Below are 14609 nucleotides of genomic sequence, written 5' to 3'. Positions count from 1 at the left end.
TTGGAATAGATGGTCTTTATCTCAACTTGATAAAGGCTATCTATGAAAACCCAACAGCCAATATCATACTAAATGGTCAAAAACTGAAAACCTTCATGCTAAAATCAGAAATAAGACAAGGATATCCACTGTCACCATTCAGTTCAATATAATTTTGGAAATATTAGCCACAGCAATTAGACAAGAGAAAGAAATAAAAGCAATAAAGATGGGGAAGGAAGAGTTAAACTATTATTATTTGCTAACAGTATGATATTCTGCATAGAAGACCCAAAAAACTCCACCAAAAGACTTCCAGATTCAGTTGAGTATCTGGATACAAGATAAACACACAAAAATCAGTAGCCTTCTTGTACACAAATAACAGACTCACTGAAAGTGAAATAAGGGAAACAATCCCTTTCACAATAGCATTAAAAAAATAAAATATCTAGGCATAAATCTAATGAAGTAAACAAAAGACCTCTAAATTGATTACTACAACACCCCCCAAAAAAAAGAAATCAAAGAGGATATAAGAAAATTGAAAGGTATCCTTTGTTCCTGAGTAGGAAGAATCAATATAGTAAAAATGGTCCTACTTCCAAAACTGCTATACAGATTCAATGCAATCCCTATTAAAATCCCAGCAGCATATTTCAGAGAACTAGAGAAAATAATCCAAAAATCTATTTGGAATGAGAAGAGACTAGAATAGCAAAAGCCATTCTCTGCAACAGAAATACGTCAGGAGGTATCAAAATCCCGCACTTGAAACTATACTACAAAGCCACTGTGATAAAAACAGCATGGTACTGGCATAGAAACAGACCTGAGGATTAGTAAAACAGATTAGAAGACACAGAAACAACTCCAGACATACTCAGCTCATTTTTGAAAAGGAGCCAGCCATCCTCACTGGAGGAAAGATAGGCTGTGTGATAAAAGGTGTTGGGAAAACTGAATTTCAACTTGCCAAAGATTAAAACTAGACCATTATCTTTCACCATGCACTAAATTAAAATCCAACTGGGTTAAAGATCTAAGCATTAAAACAGAAACACTAAACTTGCTGGAAGATAAGTTAGGCAGAACTCTTGAAGACATTGGCACAGGAAAACACTTAATGAACAAATCCTCAGTAGCACGCGAAGTAGCACAAAGAAACAGTAACTGGGATCTCATCTTTTAAAAAAACCTTCTGCACTGCAAGAGAAATCACCAACAGAGCTAAGAGACAGCCTACAATATGAAAAAAAATTATTATCTGTTCCACAGACAAAGGTCTATTATCTAAAATAAAAAAAAAACTAAAAAAATAAGACCCTCCAAATATAAAGACTCAAAATGAAAAAATTGAAGTAGTGTTTGTAAATGGGGAGGGGAAGAAAAGGTGAAGGGAGGGCAGGGACAAGGGGTGAAAATGAAAACCAAGACCTGTCATGTAAAGGTACAAGATCCCAATAATGAATGTAATTGTACTGTATACCTAAAATGTACCAATAAACTCGATGAGAAAAAAAACAATATAAAGACTAAATTAAAAAATGGGCATCTGAAATGAACAGACATTTCTTAGACAAAGAGGTAACACCAGCAAACAAACCTATGAAAAAATGTCCAACATCATTGGTCATTTGAGATACGCAGATGAAAACAACACTGAGATTTCACCTACCCCCAGATAGAATGGCTGCTATCATGGAATCAACAAATAATAAAAATGGGCGAGGTTCTGGGAAGAAAAGAACACTTTTTCATTGTTGGTGAATGTGCAGACTTGTGCAACTGGTATGGAAATCAATGTGGAGATTCCTCAACAACAAGGATTGGAAGTCCCATTTGACCCCACTCTTTCTCTGCTGGGTATGTTTTCAAAATAAGTAAAAGAATCACCACAGTGACACATGCACAACATGTTTATAGTGGCAGTCTGTAACAGCTAAAACTTGGAAACAGCCCAATTGCCCATCATTTGGAGAGTGGATAAAGAAGATATGATTTTTCTATAAAATGGAGTACTATTCAGCCATAAAGAAAGAGAAAGTAGAGAGATTTATAGCTAAATGGATGCCCATTGAGGCCATACTCTTAAGTAAAATAAATAGGACACACGTGTAAATACCGAATAGTTTCTCTGATATGAAAAAAATAAAAATGTAAATGAGGATCAAAATTTATAATTGATATTGTGCAATAGGTCAAGGAGGTCACTTCTAAATGTGAACCTACATATTGTGCTACCCATGGAGAAATGCTGAGCAGACAAAAAAGGTTTCTGTACTTTACCATGTTTTGTAGGATGTGAATACAATTGTCAACAATATTAAAGTACATATCCTTAACCTAGATTTGTTCATGTGAGGAGATGGACTCAGAGAATACTCTCTTATACTCAGAAGAGGGATGGCTTTCGAAAGGTGGATTACTAGCCAGAATTTTTGAGGTATGAGAACCATGCCAGAAGTTACCTTTCGAAACAGTCACCATTGGTAGAACATTTTAGGGACCCAGAATAGGTAACAAAACTTGCTTACTTATTTCATATAGTCAACTTGCTCAATGAACTCAATCTGTTGCTTCAGAGGAAAATAATTGTCATCAAGTTGGCAGATAAAATGGATGCCATGAAAGCCAAGCTGGAATTATGGAGGTGATGAGTGAGTATTGGATAATTTGACATATTTCCAGATCTTGAAAGAAATCGAGCCAGGGAATTCTCTCTCCCAGCTTGTGTATGATCACATCAGGGTAACCAGCTGATCATACTGAATCATCAGCTTTCAAGAGTTTGAGTGTGACATTCCAACCACAAAAGACCCCCAAACTAGGACGGAGTGAACCTGTGATCTATTTTTGGATAAGAGATGAATCACCTCTGTGCTAGAATATGATAAACAGCTTGAGATTGCAAATGATGGTAGCCCTAAAAGTACATTTGAGATAGATTTAACTCTTCATCTATCCTACATTAAAGTCAAGGCAAAGTATTCTGAGATTGCCGCAAAAGCACTGAAAAGTCCGCTTCCATTTCCAATATCCTATCTTTGTCAAGCAGTGTTTGTTTTTCAGTAACAGTAACCAAAATAAGATTATAGAGTAAATTGGACACAAGCAGCCATACTTTGGGTGTCACTGCCTCTCATCACCAGATGAGACTGTAACAAGATGAATCCCGTCACAAGATGGGACTGGCTATTGCAAGAGAACAAGTTCAGGGCTCTCACCGATTCTAGAGTATAGTGAGTTGTAGAGTTATTTCACCATATATTACAATGTAATTTTAATAGAAATAAAGTGCACCCTAAATGGTAAAAGGAATAAAGATGTATTATGTAATGTACCAACTCCCTATAAGGCAAAATATAGGAAAATGCTAGCAAAATTAGGCCCAAAATTAACAAGAACAAAGACTTTTGTGAAACATGTATGTTGCATATATGTAACATATCTTACTGGAAGATAGATATATATCTTACTGAAAATACATCGAGAAGAACTTGTGAACTTTCAAATAAAATATATATTAAAGCACCTATTGGATTAATCTTTTATAGAGTTAGATTGAATGTTACTTTAGATAGAATAGGAATTCTGACAATTATAGCGATTTTCGAAAAGATAATACTTGCTCCTTGTGCTTCCTTTTCTTCCACCATGTTCTGTTTTCGTAGCACTTCCTAATGCTTTCCCTTCCCTTTATCCCCATCCATTCACTCAGTTTTCCCCCATCATCACATTTCAATTACTGCAAAAGCCTCATAAAAGGTCTTAGTTCCCAACTTTCTGTAAAGTATACTACAGTGTGGTTTTTTAGAAGTTCAGATCAGACTAGAACGTGTTCTAGCATAATTTCTTCAATGGATTCTACTTTCCTTCAGCATTAAATCCAAAGTATTTAGCTGGGGATTTAGCTCAGTGGTTCTGCTGCCTCCCTCACAAATGCAAGGTCCTGAGATAGATCCCCAATATCAAAAAACAAAACAAAAACAAAAAGTTTTTAACATGACATATAAATTTATTAATCACACCTCTCACTTTCCATCTTACACTTTCCTATATTTTTAATCCACATCATAGTTCATCAATGTAATTTATTTCTATATCTAAAATATAGTTAGCACTTTTGTTTTTGATACATTACACATGACATACCTCCTCTGATGAAAATAGTGTGTGCCCAACTCCCCATCTTTGTTTCTAGCTCATCAGCTGACATTTGATCTGTGTTATCCTTGACTCATCACTTCTAAGTACCCCCCATAAAATATCCTTGATACACACCTCTGTAATGGAAAAGGTCAGATACTAGTCTTACTGCCTATTCAGGGTTAGAAACAACACATAGATTCTTTTTGAGCATATGATATTCCTTTTAAATGTTCATTTCTCATCACTTGCATGTGACAAGCACATAGCAGGTTTTTGATAAATGAATAAAGGATAATGTCAGAGAAACATGGGCAAAAGCATAGGAGTGATGGTTTTCCCATCATCTTGAATTCCTTTTTTGTGCACGTTTTTTGTGGTTCTTTGCAATACTATGCAAATTGATTTCTGAGTGTGCAATTACAAGCACAATAGCTATCTCAGAAAGAGTTACTTTTTATTGGAACATTAAAGATTACAGCTTTGCAGAATACAATTTAGGGTACTTTGGCAGTCTACGGAGATTTCTAGTTGTAGATGATTCCCTTTCCTGCTGAAATCGGCACTCCTTTGATAACCTGACTTTCTAAAGTTATTACTAGGATAATCCAGTTTCATATATTGCACCTAAACTAATATAATAGTACCATGAAAATCTGCCGTGTGTGTGTTCTTAGTTGATTGACATTTGTGTTGTCTTACAGAAGAAAATAAACTATTCAAATACATAAAATCACTGTTCATGTATAACACTGTTTTATAATGATGCAAAAAGGCAAGGATGAACAATTAAGTTTTATGGCCCAAAGATTTTGATTTATATTATCTGTAGGAAAGAAAAGAAAAAAATGCCTAAATGTGGCAATAAAAATGAGACAATACCCTATCAAATAGTAAATTTTAGCATTACACATTCAAACTGTCATACAGTGAAACAAATACATGAAAGATAATATTGTTGGTAGAGTAATGGCTCTCTTGGAATGAGTGTTTGCTGACAAAGGACCTCTGTCCATGTCTTGCTAACAGGGTCAGCATAGTTATGGAATCGTGCCAACATCATTCAATATAAGCTTAATATCTTTTGAACATGAAGTTAAAACTACAGGAAGTTTTCCAGATTGACTGTGCTGCTGATAATATTCTTAACATCTCTTAGATCCTTCTTCTTGTTTTGAAGGAATAAATGCATTGAGATTGCCATATTAACGGTGAAAGCTTTGCTATGTGGCTTGACTGGTATATACTGTACATCTCACTGTGCTTTACAAAAACCATGTTAAATATTTGTATGTTTGCTTATTAGTAAATACCTAAGAGTAAACAAAGTCTTCTTTGAGGAATATGTAGGTATATAACAAAATTAGCACTAGAGTGCACTTTTTCAAAATCTCACAATCAAGACAAAGTAGAGTCTTGTGGCTATTTTGATATAATAGGATAATCAGATTCCGGAAGTGCCAAGTTGCAAGGAATATAATCAAACTGAATTAAAAACGGACCTCATTCTCTCAGCCCCATGTCAAATGTACATGCACACACTAATGTGTAACCTCTGTGTCTGTAGAGTAGACGCCTGTGCTCATACATATTTGTCCTCCATCTAAAGGGATTCAACTATGATGTGTTATCTTATTTGGATAGCAATTATGCATATATTTACTGAAAATGCACTTAATAAAGTCCATGACCTTCTAAGCCCAGGGAACCAAATGATACATTTTCACTTTAATCTATTTAGCATTTATTATGATTATTACATTTCTTTCATTTTTGTTTTTCTTCATGTTTTCCAATTCTCACCTCTTTTCTCCTGTTTTCTCTTATCTTACCATTCTCTCACTACATTAATTCTGTCTTTATTCACTATTCTCAATCACTTCCTTTCCAAACTCCTTAGCTGACTCTTACTTTAAACTATTCTTCCTTTGGGTTCTAAAATTCACTAGAGAACTGAATTGCATATTTTGTTAATATTTTTCATATTAAATATCTGATAAGGAAATAATTCATGCAGCAATCTGTGACCATACTTGTTGAAAAGTAAGTGAATGAGTGATTAAGGTGGATTCCACACCTTTTCTTCTGTGGCTCTTTGCTGGCTTATGGGACTGGTGATGCCATCAGTGCAGTAGTGACTCAGTTTGATTTTTATTGTATATCATACTATCCCAACAGATCTCCCAAACAACAAAATATAGTCTATCCCTTGAATAGTGTAAAATATTGATACTTGTATCACATCAAAAGGTTTATAAATTGTTGTCTTGACTTAATTATTGTGGTATGGATTCCCTCTTTCCTATCCCGGAACTGCTATAAACTCTCAATCCAATCCATTGCTGAATTTAATAAAAAATTCAAATGCTGAATCTTTTTAAGAATTTCCCTTTACTTACCCATTGACTTTCAATATCACAAATTGAATAAGAATCTCAAGTTAAGCATCATGGAATGTATCCCATTCTTTTCCTTTCAGCAATGACCTGTCCAACCCTGGATTAAAATAGAATCGAAGTAAAACAAAACAATAAACTATTCAATGAATAGTCAAGTCACTCTCCTTCACGGATATGTAATGATTTACAATCATTTTTGAATTCTTTCTAACAGACATTAGTATTTGTACTTCATCTGTTTCCTCTGTAACCTGTTTCATTAAATATTCAACTATTCAACTATTCAACAGATGCAAAACTGTACAATGCCCAGTAAGATTTTATGGCAGATTGACTTTTACTTTATCTTTAGAAATACAAAGAAAGAATGAGGGCACTGGAAGTAAACCAAAATCTTGTGATTCTCAGCAATGAAATTTAAACATTCAGACTCTAAAATAAATGCCCAAATTCATATACCTGATACCTGAAATCTAAATTATAGTTTTCACCTAACAGATACTTAACAAGCATAAGAAAAAGTTACTCTGTGGATCAAGCTAAGAAAAAATATTAATAAATACTTTTTAAAAAAGGAAAATACTGCTTTCATATATGGACTTTCAAATAACAGAACCTCTGAAACACATATAAATAGCTGCCATCATATTATATTGGCTTTCTCCTGAATTCAGCCATTATTTTGAGATCAATTTTGTTGCTTTCAGGTAACAGATAACTATAATATCTATGTTAATATCTATTTTTATAGAATCGCATAGTACAGAGTTAGCAAAATTTAACTCATTATTATGTTAGTGGTTTTATAAATATTTCAAATGCTATTTTTAACCCAAAATGGACTTATTTTTAGAAACTAAATGTTCCTTGCTTGTATTTTGAAATATTCAGTTCCCTTTTTGTAGAAATTTTTTCTCTTACCTACATATACCTCCCTCTCTTTTACTTCTTAAACAGTGTCACTTCCTTCAGAGATGTTTCTTAGATATCACAGAAAAGTTTTCATCTCATTAGTTCAGTTTTCTTCTCTCTCAACCGCACTCTTATCACACTCCTACTTATCACTGAAATATTAGCTTCAAAATAGATTCACCTTAGTCCATCTACTATAAGCATTCCACTGGCACACTCCCTTCTTGTTCTGTGTTTATTTTCATCCTTTTTCATAGGTTTTATCTAAACATTTGTATGAATGTTTGATTTTTCCTTATACAGTAACCTGTAATCTACATGTGAATTTATTTTGTTCATTATTTTATTCATACTTTCTTCAATAATTCCTGTCATATTGTAGATGTAAAACAACATAGAATGAATGGTGGACAGTAACATCATTGAAAATCTGGTTTTGTTTTTATTTAAAGGATTTACTAAAGTATTTCTAGACATATAATTATTTTCTAAAAGAGGCTGTACATTTATACTTTAAAAGAAAAAACATTTTCCTATATAATTGTATGCTATTGATCTATTGTTAGTTGACGCTGAATACTACGCTACTTAGGAGATGTACAAAGCTCAAATCAAGTATTATTCTGAGATGACCAATTCAGAAGTGTTAGGAGATTACTGAAGCTAAACACATGAAGGCAAGAGGCACAAAGATTAACCGTATTTCAAGTGCTGAATAGTACATGCGGTTAGTGGCTACTTTCATTGCTGCAGGAGTGATACTGGAGTGGTTAATACAGAAAGATCAGCTAAGGAAACTTTCATTATACTGATAAGTTTAGGATACAATATAAGTAACTATGTGTGTGCATGCATGTATGTGTATACAAAGAACATCATGCTTAAAATCTTGAATGACTGCATGGAAAAAGTCATCTAAGAGAATCTTCTGTAAGAATGCAATTCCATGAAAAAGAAAAGTACATTCCTGTAAGGCATCAGTTTCCATCAGTGCACGCACAGTTGAATCACATGAAAAAATTTAAAAATGTTTCAGTGTCCAGGCTGCCACTCATATCAATGAATCCGTATCCCGCAGGATGAAACGCGATCATTAGTATTTTTCTCCAATTATTTCATGTGCAGCAAGCCAAGTTTGAGGACCACTATGACAGCAAGTCATAGCTCTAAGCGATAATGGTGAGAATAGTTTAAGGCCAGTTTTCAAAAACAAGCAGTCATTCTTTTAAAGTATACAGCTTTAGTTATTTCCCCAAAACACATGTTAATTATGGGTTAAATAAAAAGGTTCTTAAATTGAAAGTTAATTGGCACTGCACTCATATTACAAGGTTCTTCACACTTTTGTTCACATATAGGTTTCCAAAGGTGAAAGCACCTGGAATTTATTTAGAGGTTAAGTGAACTCAGTTTAGGGACCTGACAGGATTATATTTTTGCTTCATACCAAATAATTAGGTAGCACTATGTAAGTTGAGTGGCCAAGGGCAAGAGAGAAAGGAGGCAGGAAGACCAACTGCAGACGTGAGAAGGCAAAAGCAAGAGAATTGTGCTTACACATACTGCAGCCGAGAAAGGAAAAAAGATTTGCAAGTGTTCATTTTATAAATTTACCACAAATATTCACATATTGTATTAAAAACAAATTTTAACGTGATCATCTACTCTATAATTTTATATAGTCTGAGGAATGAGATACCATGTTTAAAAATGAGAGAAAATATGAAGAGCAAGTCATAGGTGACTCCAAACTTTCTAGTTTGATTTATAGAACAGAAAAAAAAAATGGCATGAATGTTACTGGGTTTCAGAGGTGGAAGAGGGAAATTTAATTTATCTGATTTTTAAAAATTTGATTAATTTTCTTTCAAAGTATCCAGAAGAAAATAACATGCATGAGGTCTATTCGAGGTGGAAATATAGATGAGCTCCTGTTCCATAATTTGCCAGTTATTTTTTTCATTTTAAAGCTTTTTTCTATTGTTCTCATAATTAAGTAAACCCAGTAATTATTTTTGAATGGCCAAGAAAATTGCTGAATTGGAAAATGATGAACAGAGATTTGTTCTGGTCCTTCTCATAAACTTATTTGAGTCCATGTTAATATCATAAGTAGAACTTGAAATCTAAAGAATCAATACACAAGGGAAGCTCAGGTACAGAAACAGACCAATTCTAAAGAAAAAGAGAAAAAACACTGAGCTGGCTTTAGGCTCTGGATCACTCATGATCTGCTACTTCTGGACCAAGTATTACTATTCTTTCTTCTGCATGATCAAGTAGCACTATGCTTTCTAGAATTTATTCAGCAAAGCTAGAAATGGGAAATGTCAGCATCTTCATCCTGGAAGAACCTCTTCCAGGGACAGATATGCAGGAGATGAAGGCAGCTCGGGATAATCCGGTGTCTATGGGTTGCATCCACTCTGTTCTAGGCGCATAAACGTGGGAGGCCAAACAAGTGTTTGAAGGTCAAAAGATTATCTTTTGAAAGTTAGGCCCATGAGAAAAAGCCTATGTCTAAAATATCTTTTTATGAGTGAAGGGCAGTTAAGTTAGTCTCTAGTCAGGAGAAGAACTGAAAGGTCATAAAATTTCTTTCTTCATATTTTTTCCATTTATTAGAATGTCATTTCCTCATGTTTTTCCCTGGTAAACTCTTAATCACCATTGCTCTTAAACTGACTTAAATACCACCCTATTTGACATAGGTTCCCTTTTTCCTCATCTTCAACAGCATGTTTTTAATGTTCACTTCAGAGTTTCTAAACTACTACATTTTGTTAATTGTACGGTTTTCTTCACAAAATGGATTCTTTATGAGACTGATATTGGGCTCATATGACGCACAGACCTTTGCAGGTATGAGCCAAGAGTGAAATGCAAAAGAAGTGCGCATGTAAACATAGAATGGAATAAAAAAAATACTCTTTTCCTATTATTTGAATCAGCGATTTAAGATTAAAACTGAAATGGAATGTATTTGAGACAGTAATTAACAATTCTGGGACACAATCTTTATAATCATGGTACAAGCTAAGAGTTATCCCTATGAAAAGAAGAGACTGTGGGGCAAAAGTATTATAGGATTCCTACTTCAAATTCAGAATTAGTCAGCGTGTTAGTCTGACAAGTCTGCCGTGCTTGAGTATTACAAACTGAGAAGCTTCAACAACAGAGATGCCGTGCTCACATTCTGGGGACCAAGATCCAAATGCTGGCAGAATTGATTTCTGAGAGGTTTCTACACTTGGCTAGCAGCAACTTTTCACTGTACCTTCACGTAGCTTGTCCTCTGCGTGCATAAATCTTGTCATCTCCTCATCTTATACAAATATCATCCTTCTGTATTGGAATCTCATTCTTATAACTTCTTATTCCTACATTTTACCTTAATTACATGTGCATTTATGTGCTTGTGTGTGTGAGTGTGTGTGTGTGTGTGTGTGTGTGTGTGTGTGTGTATAATTAGCAATAGAACTCAAAGTCTCTGGGCTGTGTGCCAGCCCCACTTCTTTTTCACTTTTGTTTGAGATAGAGTTTTGTAACAGTCATTAAGTTCCCACACTGAGCTGGACCCAGACTCCCTGCCTCAACCTCCCAGAGTCCAGGCATTACAGACATGCACTTAATCATGACTTTAAAGACCCTCTCTAAACACAGCTAAATTCAGAGGTACCGAGTCTTAAGGTCTCAGCATATTAATTGGTGGTAGGATAAGGGGACATAGTTCAGCCCATGAGTTTCAGGGAACTGATTTATAACTAAGCCCGCTAATGTGGATCAGACATCACTTGTTTGAAAAGTAGGAAGTAACAGAGAGGAGGAAAGATGAATGAGGTAGATTTTTTAAGGGAATGCTAGCTTAGCTTGGTAGCTGGAAAAATTATCCTGAGATATTTTGAAATCATGCATAAGAATATTCATGAGGTAAAAGTAAAAAAAAAAACAATTTCACAAAGCCTATGTGTTTGATGTATATTTGAAAGTATTATATTTGATTGCATTATAAATAATATGTATTTTATATGTTTATAAATATAATTTTTGGAGGCACTATGAATGAAATCCAGGGGTGCTTTACCACTGAGTTGCATCCTCATCCTTTTTCTTTTTTCTTTTTGACAGGGTCTTGTGAAATTGCTCAAGTGGTCTCAGACTTATGACCCTCCTGCCTCAGCCTCCCTCAGTGCTCCTCAAAGGGTACAGCACGATACCCAGCCATGGAACAAATTAGAAAGGAAAACAAATTAGTTATGCAAACTCAAAATCTCTCTAACCTAAGTGTGTGAAAATGATGCATACCTGTTGTTCATTTGTTTGCAAAATGACTACTTTAGAAACAATATAAGCTATGATCCTGCAGTTTCAGCTTTAATTAATTCCACAAGCATATGCAAATGTAAAAGGGAGACAAATTTGTTTATAGTAAAGCCAAATCTGGTTTTATTCACAAAATTAATTGATCAATAAGTTTCTGTATGTTTTAAATAAGTAATCCAGGCAGTGGGTGATGGATTTTTAAGAGTCTTTCCCAAGCAGTGACAGATTTTACCATATAAAACCTATTTGTCTTCGTTATCTGTAAGCTAGGAGAATAGAAATTGAATTTGATAAATATGCTGAACTTACCAACAGACATATATTGGAGACAGTGTGTGCTTTTCTGAATTTAGAATTAAAATAAGTGGCTTAATCTTAAAGTAAGCCATTTTCATTTTAAAGAAACCTGAGGAAGCAACCATACTCTCTGATCATCAGAAGTTACTGTGTTATTTGTCACACACAAGTTTAGTAACATATTACTTATTTGCAAAAACTCTAAATATGTTAAAGGAAGATAAAAAGACACACTCCGTATAACATTTTCACTGAGATATTAGCAGATTTTCAATAGAAATCAAAATAGATTACAACAGGTCAAATATTTGTGTGTTTTTTTGTAAGTATAGAAAAAGCAAGGAGCATATTTGACATAAGCACCTGTTAATGGACAGTGGAAATTTTTTTTGTTAAGTTTATTGTTACATTTAAAGCAAACAATACAGTTCCATTCATCATTGCAGTCTTGTACCTTTACACAATATATCTTGGTTCTCATTTTTTTCCCGATACCCCTGCCCTCCCTTCGCCTGCTTCACCCATCCCTATTTGCAAAGACTTTGTTTCCATTTTTTTCATTTTTCACATTTTTTCTGTTAGATAACTGAAAGTTTCATGATGATGATAAAGAGGAAAATACAGGCTTTATGTTTTACTAAATGAAAATGTTAACATTGGAACTGTCTCAGAAAAAAAATGAGAATTATTTCATTGTGTTTTGTCCTTCCTGTTACTGGCTATGTGGGTTCTTCTGCTCCCAGAAGAATTAAGCAAAGACACCAAGATGCATTAGCAAGGCTTTTATTCTCAAATCCAAGCCCAAAATGAAGAATAAAATGTGGGAGACAGAAATCTCATCATAACCCCACAAGTATGAAAAAGGTATACAGCTTTTATGACATCCACAGTTTAGGCAGGGACTTGATATCTTGACAGGCAGAGGTGGAAGTTTAATTGAACACCTGCTTATTTTCATCATGCCTCTTCAGGTGACACATGTCTTATTACTACCTTAAGTCTTTCTTTTAGGATGTAATTTTTATTAGCAAATAAAGTAAAGAAAATTGTAGGTTACTTTAGTGATATTTCCATGTATCACTTTCCCCTCTGTCATGTAGAACTTGCACCAGGGACAACAGTTAATTGGGTTTGGAGCAGGGCAAATCATTCCACTCTCTCAGTGGGTTTGATTTTAATGACCTTAGGCTTTCTTATCTCTGACTTCTTAGAAATCCCATTGACCGCAAGGTTATTGAAAGCCATATTTACTTTCCATTTTCCCATCTCCTGATTTCATAGTATTGAAGATTCACTACTTTTTAAATTCTCAATACTCCAGTATATCCCCTAAGATTTAGACCTCCCTTAGCTGTATCATTCTATCTGACTGTGTTAGTAACTGAATCTAAAATGAGCTAATGTTTATCTGATAAGACATCTGTCTAGGTAATTTACATGACAGCCAAGTTCTTTCTCAGAATAAATACTTTCCAATCATATAGCCATGGAACGAGGTGGGTGGTGGGTACTCTCTCTCTGTCTCTGTCTCTGTCTCTGTCTCTGTCTCTCTCTCTCTCTCTCTCTCTCTCTCTCTCTCTCTCTGCAAGCAAACAAAATAACTATCCCATGTGTCGAAGAACTTTCTGTCTATGAGATGATAAAATTCCAACAACAGCTGGGTATTGGGTCATGCCACAGTGATCAAACATTAACTGCAGAATGCCCACATTTTGTTTCTAAAAGATCCCTGTGGCTACGATGCAGCTAAAATGACAGAGAATAGCAAATGCTTTGGCAACTTTTGCTGATAAATTGTTTACTAAAATTCCCTACCACCCTTTAAATTCTAGAGTATAAGTCAACAAAGTTAAACTTGATTTATCTGGAAGAATCTAAAGGACAGAAATGTGAAATTATATCCAAATCATTTTAGAGCTATTATGAAACCTACAATTGCAAAACATTTGCTTCACTCGCATTAATAGGAAGTTGTTTTCTTCTATGGCACGAAGGCAAACTGACAAAAATGCGCCATCACTTAACAGTCATTTGATAATATATTAAATATTTATTTGTATGACACAAATACTTTTAACATCTTATCTGTGGGGCCAGGGATTTAGCTCAGTGGCACTGTACCTGCCTCACAAGCGCAAGGTCCTGAGTTTGATTCCTGATGCTGGAAAAAAATAAAGTAGAAACAGACCTTAGCTGTAAAGAAAAGAATTTTATGTAAAAATCAATAAAAAGTAGTCTAAGGGAAAAGTTTTTAAGAGTTTATTCCATCTTATTCCATCCTAAGATACTATAGAATATCTTATTGGTAAAATTTTATTGTGTCCCAAGATTAGAAAATAAAGAAGCCCTGAATTTAAAGCGATTTCTATAAATACTTTCACTGTGATGGATTTCACCTACCAAACAGATACCCTTGCAAATGGAATTGGCAAGAGTCTTGTACATTTGGCTCCACTGTGCTGCTGTGGCCTGGCACTAGTGTGTCTGTGAGTGTCTCACTACTCAGTGTGTATTTCACTAATCTTTGGGGAATGCAACCTTCATTGTGTG

The sequence above is a fragment of the Fukomys damarensis genome, unplaced genomic scaffold (assembly GCF_012274545.1).
Source record: "Fukomys damarensis isolate Sample0158 unplaced genomic scaffold, DMR_v1.0_HiC HiC_scaffold_36, whole genome shotgun sequence".
Taxonomy (NCBI): Eukaryota; Metazoa; Chordata; class Mammalia; order Rodentia; family Bathyergidae; genus Fukomys; species Fukomys damarensis.
Note: the sequence above shows the minus strand (reverse complement) of the source record.